Source organism: Pseudorca crassidens, chromosome 2 (assembly GCF_039906515.1).
Source record: "Pseudorca crassidens isolate mPseCra1 chromosome 2, mPseCra1.hap1, whole genome shotgun sequence".
Taxonomy (NCBI): Eukaryota; Metazoa; Chordata; class Mammalia; order Artiodactyla; family Delphinidae; genus Pseudorca; species Pseudorca crassidens.
In genome coordinates this window covers 126,166,130-126,175,856 of record NC_090297.1, presented here as the reverse complement: position 1 = coordinate 126,175,856, position 9,727 = coordinate 126,166,130, and the positions used below count along the sequence as shown (strand labels likewise).

Below are 9,727 nucleotides of genomic sequence, written 5' to 3'. Positions count from 1 at the left end.
AGGGATAATAGAATTATTTAATCAGTTCCACACTTTAAGCAAACATTGGAAGAAGTTTTAACTCTTATGAAGTATGAACCTCAAATATTTTCCTCCCTGTTCTTGTATTGGGTCACCCATAGCAGAAAGCTTCTCTCAGTTCTCACAATCAAGAAAAGATAGAATTGGAGTCGTTCCAGATATCTATGGAGAGAATCTGGGCCAGTGAAACTCGATCTGGACATAGAAATTATGCTCTGTTCTTATTTTTAGAAAATAAATGGCTGCTTTCTGGTTACCACGAAAATTCCCTTTTAAAAGTTCTTATGAAATATGGTCACACCACTTAACACTTGCATAAGGCACACAGAATACGTGGCTTTCATTTTTATAGACTGGACAAAATTCCTCACTATAGGTTGGGACCTATTATCATGGCTAGCAGAAAAGGATCCATGCATAGGTTAATTTTGAGGCTGCTTGTAGCATCTTTGTTTTTCCTAGACAATTCAGATTAGAGTAAGTAATCTGCCTATTGTCTTTCTGGTTTCTTCTTATAAAACTAAAACACTGTAGCTTTTTAGTTTAGTAACGTTTTATCACATTGGAAACCAAAGAGGAAGGGGAAGGTTATCAGCTTCACAAAAATAATAAAAAAAGGTTTTTTAAAAATCAGAATTTCAGATTCGCAGAGAGAAGTTTATCTGCTATTTTTATTTATTTATTAAACTCTCCAAAGGATTTATGCAAGTTTTTAGATTCTGCATGTGTGTGTCTGTGTGTGCGCTCATGCGTGTGTGTGTGTGTGTGTGTGTGTGTGTGTGTGTGTGTGTGTACACACTCGTGCTCACATTAACTAGAGAAGGTGATTGAATTATGAGGGATTGTTCTGAGGAAGAAACAATAAAGTAAAGTTGACTAGATTATGGGATTAGACTAAGGGCAGGGTTGACCAAATTTGGGGCTTGTATTGGGGCATTTGGTTGAATAAAATCTGAAAAGCTACACAACCCCCAATTATTTCTGGTAGCATCTTCTGAGAGTAAGATATGTTTTAATTTGGACCTGACTCTACATGGAATGTTGCCATACTTTTCCTTCAAGATTTAACTGAAATTTAGGTTTCCATGGAAACATTCCTCGACTATTTCCCACCTTCAAGAGTAGTCAGCCATTTTTCCTCTTCTGTAATGGTCATCATTTTTGTATACCTACATAGGCAACGTCCTCAGTAAAGGAAGAGACCTGACTTGTTCATCATTTAATCCTCTCTTCTGTTTCAGTGGAATGTAGTGGGTAGTAAACCAGGTATAATTTTATTCCTCAAATGTCTGTGTGCTATATGAAAAGATGTCAAAACTCAGATACATCCCATTCATTCATTTATTCAATTATTTATTGAGCAAATATTATGTTCCTGGCACTATTCCAGATGACAGGGATGTACCAACGAACATGCAAAGAATCTTGCCCTCACGGCAACATACATATACAGTATACTACGTAATGATAAATATTTTTTTAAAAAAGTAACACTGAGAAGGAAGAGTAGGAGTATTGAGGATAAGGAGGTTTTAAAATTTTAAATGAAGTAACAGAGAAGATAATACTTAATGTAGATTCCAGTCTTATACAGTCAAAATATAAGACTTAAATAAAGTACATGGAGCACAATCACAGTAGTTGCTATTTAAGGAAAATTTATCATACCTTAATTTATAATTAATGATTCTTGGATGGGAACTTTCATAGTTTAAGTTCCATGGGGTGAGGAGAAAGAGCTTGTTAAATAAATTCTTGGCTTTTGAAAAGATTGTAAATAGAATTTTAAAGCAATTTAGGTGAAAAACTTTCCCAAACAATTTACAGCTGCAATCTAAATATAAATATTTGGTATGTATAATTAAAATCATTTTCTGTATTCACTAAATAGATCCCCTGAGTGTCACTCATACAAGCAACATATTGTTAGCCTAACTCCAATTATTTTAAGCATAGAAAAGTTATAAAGTCCCACTTTAAAAAGTTAATTCAGATAATTTCATTTATTCAAAGAAGTTTTCCTACCAAGATGAATTAGTGTTATTTCCCTGAGCATATTTAAATTCTTACAAAACACACATTTTTAAAGATGTATTTTTCTTGTGCTCCCATGTCTAGCTAGCTAGAGTTTCACGATCCAAAGAGGTAAGGGAAATTCACAAATTATGCTTTTGCTAGAAACAAAATAATGTCAACACCTGATGATGAGATTTGGGAAGTATCTGTAGAAACAAGAACAAGAAGACATTTCTCACCTTTGCTTCAACAAGCCTGACATAGGCATTTCAGTTTGTTTCTGAGTAACACACATCTCAGTTGTCCATCTTTATCTATTAGACCTTTGTGGCAGTTGACTCTCCCTGGTAGATAAGAACAATACATGTGTAATTTAAGAACCCTTCCTCTTTATTTCAGTTTAATTAGTTATTTCTCAGTAGGTAATTGAAAATCAAATTTCTCCTTCAACCAAGTTTATCCTTTGCCTTATTTCCTTGGCACCCTGTAATGTACTCAGTCTTCGGCTATCTCCTACAACAGCACACAAGATCTGATTTCTCAGTTGCCTTCTCTCTAATAGCTCCCCATCTTTGAAGATTGAGGTATTGGCTGGATCAAACCCTGCTGGTCTACAGTCTATTAGGAGACCACCTGTCCTTTGGGGTGACATTATAACAAGGATTTCTTCAGTTGACGGTGCTTTTCCTTTTTAAAAGGGAAGTTTGAACAAGCATTGCCTGGAATGCAAAGAGATTTTCCCAAAGTTCTTTGGGACTGGATGTAGGGCACAAAGAGAAAGGCAAGAGCTGTATGTTGCTGTCTAGAGAAAATTTTAAGCCTACTAACCCACAGTGAATTAGTTGATATTTTTGCACCATTTTCACAGACATGGATCAAATTCTCAATTGTTCAAAAGCAAATTTCCATATGTGTCAATTGTCCCCGAAATATATTTTTTTCTTTCTCCCTTTTGTTGGACACTTATGAACTTAGGAGAAAACATGTACAACAATATCCTCAAAAAGACTACATGTAAAATAGTAGGAATTTAACTGATGAAATGAAAAATTTGAATTATCGTAGGATTTGAATCATCCACGCTTCCATTAGATTTAGCTAATACAAATTATTACGTTAATATGCTCTATCACTTTTTCACGCATTACCAGTTTTCACCCTCTTGTAGTCCTAATATAACCACTTCCAAAAAAAGCAGGAGTTCTGGACATCTCGAGAAGTCGCTCTGACACTGAGCCGCCCAATCTTGAGCGGACGTGAAGATTGAAATCTGAAATAAAATTTGAAGGAATATTTAGAAGTACAAGCTTCCCCTTCAGCGTTTCCAATTTAGCCTTCCCCCTCCCCACATTTAACTGGCCTCCTTCTGGAAAGCTGGCCGGCTCTTCAAGGATCAGGATAACTCCTCCAGTTACACTCTATATGGAAGCTCTGGCAGTTACTCTGCTGTTTTTATATGAAGGTTTTATTAAGTCTGTGCCAAACAGCTTCCCGTCAGTGAATCAGCTAAAGATAAAAGTTTTTACTCAAGTGACAACTCTGTAATAAAGGCAGTTTGTGTGTGTGTGTGTGTGTGTGTGTGTGTGTGTGTGTGTGTGTGTTAGAAGATGGAGATTTCCCCATGACGGATACTGGATTTTCCTACAAACACACATCAAAGGAAAAGCCTGTTTCTCAACTGGTTCTCATGTTTTCTTCTAGTTGGCTTCTTATCAAGATGATTCAGAAAAGGCTGCTGAACTGTGGTGCACAAACAAGGACATGGGGTACTGATGACTCAACCTTGTCAAATCCGGTGGGGTTTCTCTGCAGAGCCCAGGGAGTGACTGTCCACTTGAAAAGATTCTCTTCTATCAAGACATGTGGAGAGAAACACAGGAAGGCCTGGTTATAAAAACTAAATGGAGATTGCATTTGTTCTGAAGCTCTTCTTAAAATTGCTTTTAGCATTACGCTATGTGTATGGTAGTTGCTGAGGAGAGTAAAACCCAAGGTGGCAGCCGCATTATCCTCCCCTTTCTGAGAGTGGTACTAATGGGCCCTAGAGGAGTGTCTTCTAAATTTTAGTAAAAACTAAAACCTTTTAATTGATAATTAAGACATTTGGCTATGACTATAAACTCAGAAAAACTTGTGATTTTAGGCTTTCCAATCAGGTCGGAACATGTTTGTTTGTTTTTCAAAATTAGGTCTGATTAAAAATATTTCTAGTTGATGGAAACTGGGTTGTTTCCAGTTTGGGGCTATTATAAATGAATCAGCTATAAACATTTGAGTACAAATCTTTGGTTGAATTTATGTTTTTATTTCTCTTGACTAAAGGAAAAGAGTAGAATTGGTGGGATATCTAGTAAGTATATATATTTCACTACATACTTTACTTGTATGGTTAATCATATAAAAGTGATTGTACAATTTTGCATCCCCACCTGCATTGTATATGAGCTCCACTTGCCATATCCTTGCTAACATTTGGTATGGCTGGTTTAAAATTTTTTTGCCATTCTATGTGTGTATATGTGTATGCATGTATATATGTATTGCTAACTTATTGTGGCTTTATTTTCATTAACCTAATGACTAATCACCTTGAGCATCTTTTTCTGTGCTTATTTATCATGTATATATCTACTTTGGTTACATGTCTATAAAAACATTTTGCCTGGTTTTTTTTTGGTTTTTTTTTTTTTTTGTGGTACGCGGGCCGCTCACTCTTGTGGCCTTTCCCGTTGCGGAGCACAGGCTCCGGACGCGCAGGTTCAGTGGCCATGGCTCACGGGCCCAGCCACTCCGCGGCATGTGGGATCCTCCCAGACCGGGGCACGAACCCGCGTCCCCTGCATCGGCAGGCGGACTCTCAACCACTGCGCCACCAGGGAAGCCCACATTTTGCCTTTTTTTTGATGTTGTCTTTTCATTATTGAGATGTAGAGGTTCTTTGTGTAATTTATATAGATTCTTGTCAGATACATCTTTTGGCAATATTCTCACCTAGTCTGTCGTTTGCCTTTTCATTTTCTTATATTGTTTTTTTAATGAGCTAAGCCTTTAAATTTTGTTGGAATCCAATGTATCAATTATTTTTTCTCATTTGCAGATTTTTTTGGTTCAATCTAGAATATCTTTGTTTAGCTGAAGTTCACAAAGATTTTCTCATATGTTCTTCCAGAGGGGTTTTAGTTTTAGCACTTAAACTTAAGTCTACAATCTATTTTGAGTTAATTTTTCTGTATGGTGAAAGTAAGAGTCAAGATTTATCTTTTTAATTGTATCTTACTGTTCCAGCATTATTTGTTGATAAAAATATCCTTTCTCCATTGAAATACCTTGGCACCTTTGTCATAAAACATTGAGCAAATATGTGATTGTTTATTTCTGGACTCTCAAATCTATCCCATTGATCTATATGTCTATCCTTTTGCCAACACCATACTATCATACTATCTTGATTGCTGTAACTTTACAGGCTTAAAAACAGGTAGTATAAAGTCCTACAACTTGATTTTTCACTTTCAACTTTTTCAGGGTGACTATTTTAGGTCCTTTCAATTTCCATACAAATTTTAGAACTCACTTTTCAATTTCTACAAAAAGAAACCTATTTTGGGGCTTCCCTGGTGGCGCAGTTGTTGAGAGTCCTCCTGCCGATGCAGGGGACACGGGTTCGTGCCCCGGTCCGGGAATATCCCACATTCCGCGGAGCGGCTGGGCCCATGAGCCATGGCCACTGAGCCTGCGCGTCCGGAGCCTGTGCTCCGCAACGGGAGAGGCCACAGCAGTGAGAGGCCCGCGTACCACAAAACAAAACAAAAAAACCTATTTTAACTGGGTTTGCATTTGAATCAATAGATCAATTGGGGAAGAATTGACAACTTAATATTGAGTCCTATGATCCATGAAAATGGTATATCTCTCCATTTATTTGGGTTCTTTTAACCTTATCTTCACATGTTGTAGTTTCCAATGTACAGGTCTTACACATGTTTTGTTAAATTTATCCTTAAGTAATTCAGGCTTGTTTCTAGTTTCTTATGATGGAAGCATTGACTATTGATTTGAGACCTTTGTTCATTTCTAATGTAAATATTTATTACTATAATTTCTTCCTTAAGCATTAATTTAGTTGAATTCCACAAAAATTTTAACAGTTTTATTTGGTTAAATTGACCTACATTAAAATGTATATATTTAAAAGATATCATTTGAAATATTTTCTGAAGCCATCATTACACTCAAGACAATGAATGTATCAAACACTACCAAGTATTTCTGTGGTACCAAGTAATTTATTATTATAAACAATCTCTTGGTAATCTCCCTCTTATTCTTCCTCACTTCACTCCGGTTCCTCCTGGCAACATTGATCTGCTTTCAGTTACTGTAGATTAGTCTGCTTTTTATACCTTTAAATAAGTAGAATCATATAATATGTACTCTTTTCCATCTGACTTCCTTCACTGAGTATAATTGTTTTGAGATTCATCTATGTTATATTATGTTTCAACAGTTTATTCTTTTTATTGCTTAGTAGTATTCCATTTTATGGATATACCACAATTTGTTTATCCATTCACATGTTGATGGACTTTCAGGTTGTCACCAGTTGTAGTGGTTCCCACTTTACAGCTATTATATATAACATTTCTATGAGTATTGTTGTACATCTACTTCTATGGATACATGCTTTCATTTCTCTTGGATAAATACCCAAGAATGGAAAAGTTGGATTATATGGTACATGTTTGTTTAACTTTTTAGGAAACTGCAAATCTGTTATCCAAAGTGGTTATGCCACTTTACATTCCCACCTGAGGTATATGAGATTTTCATTTGCCTCATTACTATATTATTCCTTAAATTCATGTTTTATTTGAATGTTACCTGAGAAAATCTCTTATATATTTTAAAATACTCAAGATTTCCATTTGACATTTCATCTATGGATGAAAGCCTTTCAAGATAAAATCACTCTTAGGGGGACAATTGAGCATGGTGTTACATTTTTCATACAAATACAAACATTACTATTTGATTCTGTTCTGTTCTGGTGCCAAAGCTGAGATATGAGCCTAAGGGCTGCAGCAGCAGCCATGCTTATAGTTCGCCCAAAAGAATGGGACCAGCATGCAGAGAAAGAAACAAAGAGAGAGAAGGAGAGAATAAAAGGTGGAGGGGAGACAGACTGATAGAATTCAAATCCCTTGCTTCAGCATCTTGTTACATGAGATAATATATTTCACTCTTTTGCCTTTAAAAGTGTATTATATGGGGCTTCCCTGGTGGCGCAGTGGTTGGGAGTCCGCCTGCCGATGCAGGGGGCGCGGGTTCGTGCCCTGGTCCGGGAGGGTCCCGCATGCTGCGGAGCGGCTGCGCCCGTGGGCCATGGCCGCTGGGCCTGCGCGTCCGGAGCCTGTTGCTCGGCAGCGGGAGAGGCCACAGCGGTGAGAGGCCCACGTACCGCAAAAAAAAAAAAAAGTGTATTATATGTCATCCCTCCCCACAAGCTACATATTTTAATTAATGAGACCACAGTAACACAGGAATAACACACCACGCAATTTTAAAAAGACAGAATGTAACATACTGCTAAGTGATAGATACCTTTGTCCTTCTATTATATCACTTCTATTATATCATCTCTCAAGCTCTGCGTGATCAGTATTAGGCAATTGTGAAAGTGAGAATTCACTGGGAGCCACTGACGATATAGGAAGCTGTATAAGTTTCCGTTGTTCTGAAAGCCTCTGTTTAAAGAAAGTTCTGAGGCTCATACACCTTTCAGACCTCCACCTGGCATCCTGTACCACCATCACCCACTTTGTCTCTTGTGTTCCCACAGCATAAAGCTTGTCCTATTTTTTTTCAAAAGCTTTCAGGAGCTTCCAAATATCAAACAGCTTATACAGCTTAATATCAAAAAAACAAACAGCCCAATCTAAAAGCAGAAGAACTAAATAGACCTTTCTCCAAAGAAGACATACAGATGGCCAAAAGGCACATGAAAAGATGCTCATAACACTAATTACTAGAGAAATGCAAATCAAAACTACAGTGAGGTATCACCTCACACCAGTCAGAATGGCCATCATTAAAATATTTACAAATAATACAGGCTGGAGAGGGTGTGGAGAAAAAGAAACCCTCCTACACTGTTGGTGGGAATGTAAATTGATTCAGCCACTATGGAGAACAGTCTGGAGACTTCTTAAAAATCAGAAACAGAGTCACCATATGATCCAGCAACTCCACTCCTGGGCATATATCTGGAGAAAACTCTACTTCGAAAAGATACATGCACCCTGATGTTCATATCAGCACTATTTACAATAGCCAGGACATGGAAACAACGTAGGTGTCCATCGACAGATGAATGGATAATGAAAATGTGGTACACATATACAACAAAATATTACTCAGTCATAAAAAAGAATAAAATAATGCCATTTGCATCAACATAGATGGGCCTAGAGATTATCATATTAAGTGAATTAAGTTAGACAAAGACAAATATCATATGATATCACTTATGTGTAGAAACTAAAAAAAATATGATACAAATGAACTTATTTACAGAACAGAAATAGACTCACAGACATAGAAAACAAAATTATGGTTACAAAAAGGGGTTAGCAGGGGAGGGGAGGAACAAATTAGGAGTTTGGGATTAACATATACACCCTACTATATATAAAATAAACAAGGACCTACTATATAGCACAGGAAACTATATTCAGTATCTTGTAATAGTCTGTAATGTAAAATAATATATATATTATATATATAATATATATAATATCTGAATCACTTTTCTGTGCACCTGAAACTAATACAACATTGTAAATTAATTATAATTCAATTAAAAACTGGTTAAAAAAAGAAGCATTTGTAGATGGATGGTATTTAGGTAATGATAGATCTGCTTGTAAAATATTTGTACAATTTTATAATTCTATGCCTCATTTACCTATTTTAAAACCCTCACTTGGGCTTTTTTACCATTAGTAAGTTCTCAGATATTTTTTGAGTTTTTAAGTTGAAAGGTGTCATGTTAGACATGTTTACAGACCATTTTAAGTGTTTGAAAGTTGTCCACAAATAAAAGATATCAAAACATTAAACCTTTCTATTATTGTGAAAAAACAAACTGGTTCAAATAAATCTTTTTCTGACAGGGCAGTCCATTTATCTATGAAGAAACTTCCACTAACAAATGATATGATCAAGAACCTCTTATTAACAAAGCATTGTCATGGTATGTACAAACGTCGACTTAAAAATTCTGTATGGGGCTTCCCTGGTGGCGCAGTGGTTGAGAGTCCGCCTGCCGATGCAGGGGACACGGGTTCGTGCCCCGGTCCGGGAGGATCCCACATGCCGCGGAGCGGCTGGGCCCGTGAGCCATAGCCGCTGAGCCTGCGCGTCCGGAGCCTGTGCTCCGCAATGGGAGAGGCCACGACAGTGAGAGGCCCGCATACCACAAAAAAAAAAAAAAAAAAAAAAAAAATTCTGTATGATTTGAAATCTGATTAACTCCACAATTACCTCTGTTTATGCTTAGTCTTGACAAAACCCCCAAAATCTACTGAAGTCACCCTTCACTTTTCAATAACCAGGGACTAACACTTTTCTCTAAAGCTCTTCATCCCTTTCAAGGCCAGACAGAGCCCTATTAAATGAAAATCATGGAATG

At 36.8% G+C, this 9,727-nt stretch overlaps 1 long non-coding RNA gene across 2 annotated transcripts; it reads right to left on the bottom strand.

The window, feature by feature from the left end:
• Nucleotides 1-239: 239 nt before the first annotated feature.
• LOC137219679 (uncharacterized) lies at nucleotides 240-4,692 on the bottom strand. 2 transcript variants are annotated; one of them, XR_010941202.1, is made up of 3 exons: nucleotides 3,398-4,021; nucleotides 3,186-3,307; nucleotides 240-2,381 (listed from the first exon to the last, which is right to left on the bottom strand). It is a non-coding gene; the product is annotated as an uncharacterized lncRNA (long non-coding RNA). The 2 variants fall into 2 exon arrangements; XR_010941201.1 differs by having other exon boundaries at nucleotides 3,186-4,692.
• Nucleotides 4,693-9,727: the final 5,035 nt, after the last annotated feature.